At 36.0% G+C, this 13,878-nt stretch overlaps 1 long non-coding RNA gene across 1 annotated transcript; it reads left to right on the top strand.

Annotated features, from left to right (window-relative positions):
- The first annotated feature begins 9,091 nt into the window (after positions 1-9,091).
- On the top strand, positions 9,092-13,125 carry LOC108538905 (uncharacterized). Its single transcript, XR_001888225.1, has 3 exons — positions 9,092-9,681; positions 10,951-11,026; positions 11,573-13,125. It is a non-coding gene; the product is annotated as an uncharacterized LOC108538905 (long non-coding RNA).
- The last annotated feature ends 753 nt before the right edge of the window (positions 13,126-13,878 follow it).

Consider the following 13,878-nt stretch of genomic DNA (forward strand, 5'->3'; position numbering starts at 1 on the left):
CAAATCAATAAATGTAATCCATCACATAAACAGAACCAATGAAAAAATCCACGATTATCTCAATAGATGCAGAAAAGGCCTTTGACAAAATTCAAATTCAATAGTCCTTCATGCTAAAAACTCTCAATTAACTAGGTATCGATGAGATGTATCTCAAAATAATAAGAGCTATTTATGACAAACCCACAGCCAATATCATACTGAATGGGCAAAAACTGGAAGCATTCCCTTTGAAAATCAGCAATGCCCCTTTGAAAATCTGAAAATGCCCCCTCTCACCATTCCTATTTAACACAGTATTGGAAGTTCTGGCCAGGGCAATCAGGCAGGAGAAAGAAATAAAGGGTATTCAATTAGGAAAAGAGGAAGTCAAATTATCTCTGTTTGCAGATGATATGATTGTGTATTTAGAAAACCCCATCATCTCAGCCCAAAATCTCCTTAAGCAGATAAGCAACTTCAGCAAAGTCTCGGGATACAAAATCAATGTGCAAAAATCACAAGCATTCCTATACACCCATAACAGACAGAGAGCAAAATCACGAGTGAACTCCCATTCACAATTGCTGCAAAGAGAATAAAATACCTAGGAATCCAACTTACAAGGGATGTGAAAGACCTCTTCAAGGACAACTACAAACCACTGATCAACGAAATAAGACAGGACATAAACACATGGAAAATCATTCCATGCTCATGGATAGGAAGAATCAATATCATGAAAATGGCCATACTGCCCAGAGTACTTTACAAATTCAATGCTATCCCCATCAAGCTACCACTGACTTTCTTGACAAAATTGGAGAAAACTACTTTAAATGTCAGATGGAACCAAAAGAGTCCACATAGCCAAGATAATCCTAAGTAAAAAGAACAAAGCTGGAGGCATCACACTACCTGTCTTCAAACTATACTACAGGGCTACAGTAACCAAAACAGAGATATAGTCCAATGGAACAGAACAGAGGCCTCAGAAATAACACCACACATCTACAACCATCTGATCTTTGATAAACCTGACAAAACAAGCAATGGGGAAAGGATTGCCTATTTAATAAATGGTGTTGGGAAAACTGGCTAGCCATATGCAGAAAACTGAAACTGGACCCCTTCTTTACACCTTATACAAAAATTAACTCAAGATGGATTAAAGACTGAAATGTAAGACCTAAAACCATAAAAATCCTAGAAGAAACCTAGGCAATACCATTCAGGAAAATATGCATGGGCAAAGACTTCAAAAGCAATGGCAACAAAAGCCAAAATAGACAAATGGGACCTAATTAAACTAAAGATCTTCTGCACAGCAAAAGAAACTACCATCAGAGTGAACAGGCAACCTACAGAATGGGAGAAAATTTTAGCAATCTATCCATCTGACAAAGGGCTGATAACCAGAATCTACAAAGAACTTAAACAAATTTACAAGAAAAAAACAACCCCATCAAAGTGGGTGAATGTCTCAAAAGAAAACATTTATGCAGCCAACAAACATGAAAAATGCTCATCATCACTGGTCATTAGAGAAAGGCAAATCAAAACCACAGTGAGATACCATCTCATGCCAATTAGAATGGTGATCATTAAAAAGTCAGGAAACAACAGATGCTGGAGAGGATGTGGAGAAACAGGAATGCGCTTCACACTCTTGGTGGGAATGTAAAGTAGTTCAACCATTGTGGAAGACAGTGTGGCAATTCCTCAAGGATCTCAAACCAGACATAACATTTGACACAGCAATCCCATTACTGTATGTATACCCAAAGGATTATAAATCATTCTACTATAAAGACTCATGCACACGTATGTTTATTGCGGCCGTATTCACAATAGCAAAGACTTGGAACCAACCCAAATGTCCATCAGTGATAGACTGGCTAAAGAAAATGTGGCACATTTACACCATGGAATACTGTGCAGCCATAAAAAAGGATTAGTTCATGTCCTTTGCAGGCATATGGATTAAGCTGGATCAGCAAACTAACACAAGAACAGAAAACCAAACACTGCATGTTCTCACTCATAAGTGGGAGTTGAACAATGAGAACACATGGACATAGGGAAGGGAACATCACACACTGGGGCCTGTCAGGGGGTAGGGGACTAGAGGAGGGATAGCATTAGGATAAATACCTAATGTAGATTTGGGTTGATGGGTGCAGCAAACCACCATGGCACGTGTATACCTATTTAACAAACCTGCACGTTCTGCACATGTACCCCAGAACTTCAAGTATAAAAAACAAACAAAAACAATAATGAAGAATTGTAATATCAGAATGCATTTGAATGTCAATAGACATTATTTGCAAAATGGCAACAAAATTAGCATTTGTCAGGTATGTTTGGCAGCAACACACACTTACATAGTACACATACACAGGGTCATGTTGGTTTCCCACCACTTTCCAGCAATGGACGTGGATACACTTTATGGCCTTCACAGGCCTGAGTTTCCTCACTTGTCATTACTACAGTCTCGAAAGGTCATTAAATTAATGAAATAACATACCTAGCAAGAAACATAGTAGGAAGTGTATTTTGCTACTCACATGCCTGTTTCTACCTCCCATTCCTCTTCCTTGGTGAAACCATATTGGTCATGGTGTGTTAACCAATCAGAGGCAAACTAACTGGTGAAGGTGTGGGTTCTTGCAGATAGAGCCCATGTCTTAGTTTAACTCTGATCCTTAATACTTCTTTAGTTTTGGTACCTGCAAGTGTCTGGAAAAAAAAGAATGCATGAATGTACAGAGGGAAAGGTGTATGGACAGAAAGATGAAGGGGAAAAAGTTACTGAAAGAATATGAAATAGCTTATCTCCAAAAAGTGTTCAACTCAAAACATTTTATTTTATTTCATTTTATTTTTTGAGACAGGGTCTCTATCACCCAAAGTGCTGGGATTACAGGCATCAGTCACCGTGCCTGGCCCAAACAATTTTATAATTTGCTAGGACATTTTAGTAAATTATTTTGTTTGTGTGAATTAAATTATCTGCACATATCACATAAGAAAACTGGAGTAAGGTGAAATGATTTAATTTCTCGAAGCCTTCCCTAGTTAGTGGATATATTCAGAAAAGAATTCAGTTATTCCTGGTGACATATTGTTTGGTCTCAATCATTTGTAACATGTGTACCAAGCATTATATAATCAAGTCTATCTTACAAGTTTAACTTCACTGTATGTATTTTAAATATTGAAATGCTTAAAGGAAAAAGAAAGGGGTGCCATTTCAGCTAGTCATATTATTTAGTCTTTCTTATGAGAGTTGTGTTATAATTGACAATGTGGCCCATTATGTTTTCTTACTGATAAGAAGTTATGGATTATTAATCTCAAGAATAACAGTATCCCTCTTAAAACCTAAATATTCATAGCAACCCTTGGGGTTGGAATATACAGGCAACTGACTTCTTTTTTATATTTATTTTCATTGTTATAAAATATATATAGCATAAAATTTACCATTTTAACCATTTTTAAGCATATGGTTCAGGCACATTAAGTACTTTCACAATGCAGACAACTAATTCTTAATTGAATATTCCAAGGAGATGGTTATGGCTCTTTTCCACCTACCTCCCATTTATGATCTACAAAATGTGTGATATGACAAAATTGTTTTATAATTTTGCAAAGGGCATTTCATTAAATATCACACATGCACACACAGCCCACTCTCCATATCCATATGTTCTGCATTCGCAGATTCAACCAACTATGGGTCAAAATATTAAATAAAACATCAAAATAATATAAGAATAATACAAATTTTAAAAAAGTATAGTATAACAATATTTATATTACAGTTACATAACATTATATTGGGCATTGTAAGTATTGTAAGTAAGAGATGATTTAAGGTATACCAGTGGCTATGAGTAAGTTATATGCAAATAGTATACCATTTTTTATAAGGGGTCTGGGTGTCAGTGGATTTTGGTGTGCTCAGAAGGGTCTTGGAACCAATCCCCTGTGGATGCCAAGGGGTACATGTACTGACTTTATATAATATGCAATTGACTGCATATAACATATATTATGGATTAATATGAATGTATAAAATTCAGCTTGTTTGATCACTATTTTATATTCACTACTTTTCCTTCCTTATCAAAACTGCACTTTGGAAATTGATATAATAATAGTACTGAACCAAGTACTCAGAAGATTGAGATCTTATAATAAGTGTACATCTCTGCACCTTCAGCAATTCATTTAACTTCTCTGAACCTTAGTTTCCTCATCTATAAAATAGAAATAATCAAGTTGTACAACCCATCACACAAGCATATTGGAAATATTTAATTGGTACTTTGAAAATCACAGACACTATGCAAATGTAATATACTCGTATTATAAAGAAATGGCTCTTTTTGTTATTTGGTTGTAAAAAACTCAATAAATTTTTTGCAAAGATAGGTCAGTGTAATTGGGTCTTACATTTTTCCAGTAAGAAAATACTCATCCTGAAAGCATGAAGGATGTATAATAGGTCACTGGACAGATAAGAGAAAAATTCAAATAGAATCAAAATGCCTTTTTTTTTTTATGATAGAAACTATGGTATCTATCAAATGAAATAATTTTATTTTCCCTGTAGCTTCTCTAAAAATGTGGAAAATTAAAATTTATTTTAATCATCAGCAAAATGTATATTATATATTGTAAACGAGAGTTACAGTTTTCAATAACACATATTTTAATCATAGCTTACAACAAATTGTAGACGAAATACTAAACCTTTGATGTCCGACCTCAGTTGTGAAGTTTGGAATAAAATGTTGATTCCACTGTCCATTTAAGAATCTAGGCCGGGCGCGGTGGCTCAAGCCTGTAATCCCAGCACTTTGGGAGGCCGAGACGGGCGGATCACGAGGTCAGGAGATCGAGACCATCCTGGCTAACACGGTGAAACCCCGTCTCTACTAAAAAAGACAAAAAACTAGCCGGGCGAGGTGGCGGGCTCCTGTAGTCCCAGCTACTCGGGAGGCTGAGGCAGGAGAATGGCGTAAACCCGGGAGGCGGAGTTTGCAGTGAGCTGAGATCCGGCCACTGCACTCCAGCGCGGGAGACAGAGCGCGACTCCGTCTCAAAAAAAAAAAAAAAAAAAAAATTCTAGAGAGCCTTTTGTGTAATTGTGTATTGTGGTAGCCATGGAGATGTGCCGCTCCCTGTTGGGCTGACTGACTTTCCCAGACAATCTTCTTACCTCTCCCCCTTTCACAGGTGAGCAAAGCCTCACAGTGGAGAGGCTTTCTCTGCCTTCTCCTGCTCCCACATATTATACCACAATGGTATAATATATAATATACCATACATATAATCCTGGGTACATCTCATACTTCCAATTCAGTCTTGGCATTTGATTCTTGGAGGCTTAAATCAACAAAAGTATCTCTTATCCCTTGCCATATGAGCCTGTGGTGAACAAAACCTGAGATACATTTCACATGGCTTGGTTTTACTACATACATTAAACTGTATTCCTGAGAAAAAGTTGTAAGGCAATCATTTATATTTCAAATAGTTTTTGCCCATTGCTAATGAGATGGTTTGGCCTTAGTGTATACATACTAAGAAAAACTCTCGTGGTTCATTCTTTCCTACCCAACTCATATGGCTTATGCTTAATCTTATTTTCATAACATCCATATCTAAGATGGTAAGTGAATTTCTGATTCACTCAGGTCTTCTCTCTCTGACCTCTTGAATTTTAAAGTATTTAGTTAGCTGCACAAACACTGCATTCACATCTGCTCCAGGTGCACCATAGATATCAGTAGGATGAACCATATATAAAAATACATTTTGAAACAAGGTAAGCAGACCTATTCATTATCTTTGACTGTATCCTTTAACTCTAAAGGTCACTGACTTTGGTGGTTGCTAGCATTAGCTTTTCATATAATAAGCAGACCTAGTCATTATCTTCAATCATATCCTTTAACTCTAAAGGTCACCGAGTGTGGTTTAATGGTTGCTAGCATTAGCTTTTCAGATATACAGTCTGAAAGGATAGCATAAATTAAAAATTGATCTCTTCCATAGTCTATTACATGTGTAAACCTGAAAATGCCAGATAACTTCTTGAATAACTGCCCTGTTCCAACTTCTGAACAGCTCTCATTCCAGTTGTCATCTTAGGGTAGGTGTTTAACCATGTAGGGTAGAGCTTAGGAGATTTTAATGCTCATCTGAATGTGGGAATCACTGTTCATTCCCTGAAGGACTTAGTCATAGACTTGGGCACATCAGTAAAAAGTCATACTTGGCAAACTATCTCTAGGATGAATTGACTACAGACAGTCCCAGACTTACCATAGTTCAACTTAATGATTTTTCAACTTTATGATGGTGTGAAAGCAATATGCGTTCAGTAGAAACTGTACTTCAAAGTTTGACTGTTGATTCAAATTTTGTGTAATAACTTTAATATAAAATAGGTTTTGTGCTAGATGCTTTTGTCCAGCTATAAGCTAAGGAAAGTGCTCTGAGTATGGTTAAGGTCAGCTAGGCTAAGTTATGATGTTCAGTAGTTAGGTGTATTAAGTGCATTTTCACCTTACTTACAATGGATTTATCAGGTCATAACCCCATCATAAGTAAAGGGGTATGTGTAGATTAAAGTTAACCATGAAATAGACCTAAAGTCACATAGTAGATATTTATCTTTCTGTGAAATAATAGCTTTTGACAGTTATAGAATGTCCAGTGTATTTCAAGCTATATATTCTCTATACCTCATCTCTTTAATTCTTGCAATAGCTCTGGGAGGTGGGTAATATTATTTTCCCTGTTCTGTATCTGAGGATCCTAAGGATATAGAGGTGAAATGATTTGCCTACAGTACCATTTCAAACAAGTGACAGAGCCTGAATTCGAACCAACATCCACTTGATTCAGAGCAGTATGTTTATAAGCCCTGTATAACACAGCTTCATTTCATATCTGCATTCACTGCTGACTGAATATATTGTCTATATCTTTTCAGTTCATTGCTCTGTTCCTGGCTGCAGGACATTTAATGCTTGTGGGAAATAGGTGACTCCATGAACTGTTCCTATATCCAGCAATATAAGAAACTTTAAAGACTTAAGATTACTTGTTCTTTTTAATGAATTAGAAACAAATTATTAGTGTCGGTCACTCTAATCCTACAATGAAACTACAAGATGAGAAATGTTAAACTAATTATTAGGAAATGAAAAAGAAAATGAATAAAGAATGCATAAAATGTGGTAGAAGGTATTAACAAAGGGGGCAGGCAATAGTTCATTCAGAATTGGAGAGAGTATTTATTTCCATATTAGGAACAAAACGTGCATCCAGTCCTTCTTGCTTATAGTCAACAAGCTTCCCACTTGTGGCAGTATACATGTTGGCACCATCTATAAATACCCAAATCCTTAAGCTTTAAATACGATTCAATTTTCAAATTGAATTTTCTTTTATGTATAAAAGTGTTGTAGACTTGGATTTCCAGACATTAAATAATTGTATATTAGGATTTTCTGCCACCAAGTGGTAATAATACTTCCTTGCACCATTGGATAGGTTTACTCTTCTCTGTATCGTTCCGTTTTTTTAAGAAACATTTACTGAATTTCTATGATATATTAGAAACTGACTAGAATTTTTTTCTGAAAATAAAATGTTATATATGCATCCAAAACTTGGTATTTCATACTTAGAAAAAAAACTAGTCACATAAAAATGCTCCATGTGAATTTATAGATATTTAGTTTCATACCATTTAACTGTGCCACAGGTGATTGTGCCCTCCACCCCTAATCTAGTGCATTTGATAATACCTGCAGATATTTTTGGTTGTCACAATGGGGTGTGGTGGGAGCTGTGATTGGCATCTAATCCGTAGATGAGAGGCCAGGGATGCTGCTAAGCATTCCATAATGCACAGGAGACCACCCACACTGAAGAATTATCTAGCCAAAAATGTCAATGGTGAGTTGATGAATAGATGGTAAATAAATCAGAGACATGATAGTTATGAGCCTGTCCTCACCTGCACACTTTATCATAATGGGCTTAGTGGGAGCTTCACACTGGTCCTCACCTTTTATGATATTCTTAAGGCATAAATCATAGTTTCAAACCAGGGTTCCCATTATATTATTTAAAATGTTATGTGGAAGTTTTATGCATTTCAAAATTTATAAATTGGTGGGGCTTGAATGATAGAAGCTAGCTAGACCACTTCCTTCATTGTCAGACAAGGTTATAGAACATTGAAGCATCTTGCCTACTGTTCCATGGCTAGCTTGTGGCAAAGCTGGATGGTATTTATCCTTCAGGTTCCCGTCAAGTGCTCTTTCTGAGAACCTGAACTGCCTCTCTTTGGTTAATTTGATGAATTATATAATTTATCAGAGTGATTTTAAAATTCAGTATAAGTAAAAATATTTGGACACAGACATTTTAGAGTGAAGGAAAAGGAAATAGATACATGAAAATGATGCTATCTAAATTGTTTTCAAATTTATATATTGTTTATTATTAATCTTATCAATCTTGTCATATTTTTCATAATTGAGCTATTACCATAACTCAGCTACACCATAATTGCTTATGTTCGTTTATACACAGAGCCTAGCACAGCAGCTTACATTTTGAGGACCCTCGATATATACTTGTTCAATAGATGAATGTCTGATTAGCTGTTTTAATTCAGTATGTGGCTATTTAAGGTATCAAAGCAAAGCACTGAAGTTAATGCAAGGATTTTAATTCAGTCTCATTGAGCTTTACTTACAGCAACATAGATGTCACTAGGAAATATGAATTACTGTGTATCTTTGAAGACAATCTCGAGGTGTCTCTTCCCCTAGGAAACAGTTGTGTATCATAAACATGCAAATTTAGAGCTGCTTGTTTTGCTTCAGTTCTTCTACCTATTTCTTTGTAAAACCAGTTTTTTTCCTTTAGAGAATGCATTAAAGAGGTTTTAAATCATCCTCTTAGCATGTTAATATGGTATGCTACCACCTTTATTGCAGATTGCTTTAATTTTTTGTTATTTGCCTATTTGAGTAAATGTATTTTAATTTGAAAAGTGCTGCCCAAATGGGATAGCATTCAGTATCTAAAATTCAAACATTAATTAGAGCTTTTTTCGCAACTGAATTCTATTCCACCACAATCTTACCGTGGTGTTTCTGCAGGATCCACATCAGACCCTGCTGCAGGTGTGGATGTCTTAGGTAATCAGGTGGCACTGTTGATCCCTCATCAATGGACTTCTGAGATTACCACCATTATTTCCTCAATTTGTTTGGCTCCTTGACTACCATGGATGTCTCTGCGAGAAGGTTAAAGCGCGATTCTCATGACAGCGTGATTGGCAGCCACAAAGTCTAAGAGACTCCTCAGACAACCTCTAATAGCCATTAACCTAACACACCTAAAATGTCACTGATTTGTCTTGGAAGACAGAATATTAAGTACAATAAATGGCACTATACATACAGATAACTTGTGTGTATGAGACTCTTAGTTCATTAGATAACTAATTTCATTATATTATTTGAAAGAAAATTTAGGAATCCATTTCTAAATCTTTTCAAATTACAGGTTGGGTACAATAAGCAACCAAGTGTAAGGAGCTCAGAAGATTTCCGTTTCAGTAGTTTCAATAATCCTCCAAGACAGTATCAGGTAAGCATGGATTTTTAAAGGAACAAGACTCATTATTTGCAATATTTAGATTCTTGAACTATGTGATGCTTTAAAGTATTAGGATATTTTTCTCAATATCAAATAATGCATTAATTCAACAAATATTTATTAATTACCAGTACCAGGCATTTTGTAAGTGATAGAGATATATAAGTTAAAAAATAGTCTTGGAATCACAGATCTGAGTCTCCATGTTCACTGAAAAAGGCAAACTTTACAAAAAACATAAGAGAGTAAAATTCATTTCGGATTCCACCAGTGAGAAACAAAGACTGCTTGTTTTGGTGAAAATTCAGCCAGCTGATTATATGTCTATATATGCATAATTTTACATATATTTTAATATTATTATAAAACGCATATATAATACTACATAAATGAGTTAATTGTACTTATATAATGAGTAATCATTTTTAGCTTGTGATTTTCTCTCCACAAAATATATATTCCTATTAATTTCAGTGAATTATCATATTCCTTTATACAAATATATAATTTACTAAAAGTAATTCCTTATTGATGGACATTTAAAGTTTCATTTTTGTCTGTTATCTAACTAGTTCTATGAACATACTTGTTAATGTATTAAACCATATCTTTAGAATAGATTCTTGAAGGTAGAGTTTTACTATCTATCATTTAACCTTGGCTTAGGTGTAAAATTTTGTTTAGTTCTATATCCATCAGGACTTTCTAAGCACCCACTAAGATGCCTTCTTTTTATGAAAATATATAGTAAAAGCAATGTTTGCATGATAGAAGCCCAGGTACTTGAAAATGTATTACACTGAAACTAGCCATTCCCAAATTAATAGAAAGTTTAAAATAAAAACTGGTTCCATTTTTTGGTGGGTCAGACGTTGGGCTCATATGAGTAGACATTAGCTTAATCCCCCATTTCCATGAGCAGTAGTGTATATCTTTTACCTACCCTACTGAAAGACTGTCTTGCTCTAATACTTTTCAAATCAAATACAGACAATGGCTATACAGGATTACATAATTGCTCTAAACATTCTTTTGTAAGAACTCACTTTTGAGTCATTAGCCCAAGTGATGTGAAGACTGTTTTAAAAAGGAAAGCAAAATGTGGTGATCTCATGTATCCTGGCTGAATCATCTTAGTCTTTGACAGCCATCACTTCCAAAGGGCTCACTACAGGGAGGAGGACTCTGAAACTTGTTCCAAATGAGAGATTTGTCATGAACCTGAAACTGACATAGATTTCTCCTTTCTCTGTTTTCTAGAAAATAATGAAAAGGCTCATTAAGAGATATGTACTACAGGCCCAGATAGATAAGGAGAGTGATGAAGTGAACGAAGGTGAGTTGAACGCAGAAGCAAATCAGCCCCTGAGTGTGAGTCAGGACGGGAGCCTAATGCAGAGTGGCAGGAGAGCTGCAGAGATGGGCATGGGAGAGTGAACTTCAAGCAAGGGGCAAAGTAGAACAGGATCTCACCAGCCACCATGCTGTTAAAGAGTGGGGAATAGGTTATTTCTCCACAGGCCGGGACAGGTACCACTTGCTAGATAAAAAGCTCTCTTTCTTATGGTGGACTTGGAGGGAGGAGGAAGTGGGTGGCAAAGGCAAGGAAGGGGTTGCTGCCTCAACCCCTGAATGATTCACCACCGTTTCGTTTTAACTTACTTGAGGGCTTTTTGTTATCATTCTGCTATAATCTCTTCATTCACCAAAACACTGAGCTTAGAAAACAAAAACTTGCTTCATTAGGAAGTTATTTCCTTTCAAAGAATTCAAAATAAAATTGTGTGTGAAACTAGAGCTGATTTCCTCCCGTTCCACAGTCACTAGTGAGTCACTGCAGTGAGTATTTATAGTTGACTTCTTATCACTCTTGCTTTCAAAGGTGAACTGAAGGAAATTAAGCAGGACATCTCAAGTCTCCGCTATGAACTCCTTGAAGAAAATCTCAGAATACAGAAGACCTAGCAGAACTTATTAGAGAACTTGGAGAGAAATTATCCATGGAACCAAATCAAGAGGAAACCAATAGATAATGCGAAGACTTCCTTAGAAATTCATATTTATTTGTCCACTTGAAGCCATATTATTTTCTGATTTATTTTCTTAAGTGCCAATGTGCCCACCTTTTAAACAAGAAGAAGTTAAACAATACTTGGGACATCCTATCTTCTGGAGCCCTAGTATCTAAATTTTTTGGTGATTAAACTCCTTTGTTCAGGGTAAAGGCTGTAGATTATGATGAAAATTATGTCCAGTTGTTTGGTGCTTGTTTTATAAACTGCTTTCTTGGATATAACTGTTGTGATGATGTCATTGCCATGTAATGTCTGCCTGAAAATGGGTCCCAGCAGACAGGGGCTGACCTACGTTATTCCTCTGAAGGTTATTTCAGGTTCCTTTTTCCCTGCTCTGTGGATCCCCTGCTGGGGACTCCCAGCTCTGAAATTTTGGAAAGAGTCGTCCATGGGCCTTTAGAATGCTTTAGTCCTTTCTTTAGAATGCTGTTTAACCACCATTTACCCTACTTATCCCTCAAAGCACATGACTGATACTGTTCATACAAAATGGGCTTATAGCTATGTAAAATTTCCTGATTCATCTATTTGAAAACTTTACACTTAACAATGAAAAAAGTTTTTCCTCCACTGAACCCTGGAAACATGATCCTGTTTTGTGTGTGTGTGTGTGTGTACACACACACATACATACATATGTGTGTATACATATAAATGTGTACACACATAAAGTAATTGCCCTATTTATTTTTTGGCTCATGTGGGCACACGAAAGCTCTTTATGTTATAAATTTTTATTGTGATGAAAAAATTACTGTCTAAATAAGTACCTTTTATTGGAGAAAAATCAAAATCCCAAACATTGTGGTTATTTGGTTCCATTATAGCACAATTTTGTGTCATTTCTAGGGGCATTTACAGATGAATTCCCACACTTAGCCATTGAATGTAAAGGGGAAAAATAAGGTGGGAATTTGTAAATACTTATCTGTTATTTTCAATATGTTCTATACTACCCAAATATATAAAACAGGAATTTGCATTCATGTGCATTTACCAAGAGGTGGTTGTTGTTACTTACTGATCATGTGAAGTGGTATCTTAAACAACTAAAAGAGATGAAGGTTCATATGTTTACTCAAAGACCACTGGCATTCAGAGGATGATGGACATTAACTGGAAATGCTACTTCCAATTCAATAACAGGAGATTTCAAATGCAGATCTTTAATTTCATCTTAAAGATGAAATGTTCGCAGAAAATCTGTTTTAGCTCCGATTTTGGCTTAATTTAAATCAAAGAATATTTATGTAACCAGATCAGAAAATACAGCTGAAAATTTATATCCAGTGATTTTGTATTTGTGAATGTTACTTATGGAAAAGTTACTTGGTGATACATAAAGATCGATTTTCAAATATTTTGTGACAATATTTGAATCAGCAGTTGTAAAAAGTCAACCTCATACTAAATGCACTATCAGCAAATTAAAATAGTCTAACATCCACAAAAAGTGTGTGTTGTGCCATGCAAGAGATGGACCTTCATCCCAAGGATGCTCAATGACAGCACATGGGCTTGACTCCAGAAGACTCAAGAAAAGATATTCAGATTCCTCAATGTCTTTTAAGTTGGATTGACTTGGCAAGATATAAGTTTTGGGAAACTCAGCAGGCACGACTGTGGGTTCCTCAGCAAAAGGCACTACCCTCCTGGTGGCTCCTATGGTTCAAATTAATGTCCTAAAGTCAGATTTTCATCAAAGTGCAACTGAATTGACATCTCTTCAAATTTCATCTTCCAACTTAGAATAATTGGCATTTCTTCTAAGTTGGAAGATGTAAAAGGAAATTAAACGTATTTTAAGAAATCTTTTAAAATTCTGACAAGAGCTTAATTACAGGCACATTGCCAAAAGGTGGTCATAAGCGTGGGAAAAGTCTCAAGACCACTGGTTTTAAATCCTACCTTCACGTCGCAGTCGTCTTCATCTTGGAAATTAAGACGATAAGTTGAAACGTTTTTATCCCAGTTGCTCTCTCTGTCCTATTTCTCCCCTCCGAGTGGATGCTTTCTGGAGGCTCATGCACCCATAAGGAGGATGAAGCAGTGCTGCTTTTCTCTGTGACCACACAGCTGCTTTCCAAGGGCTGAGCCCTGCCCACTCTTCACC

The sequence above is a fragment of the Rhinopithecus bieti genome, unplaced genomic scaffold (genome assembly GCF_001698545.2).
Source record: "Rhinopithecus bieti isolate Rb0 unplaced genomic scaffold, ASM169854v2 scaffold_14936, whole genome shotgun sequence".
Lineage (NCBI taxonomy): Eukaryota > Metazoa > Chordata > Mammalia > Primates > Cercopithecidae > Rhinopithecus > Rhinopithecus bieti.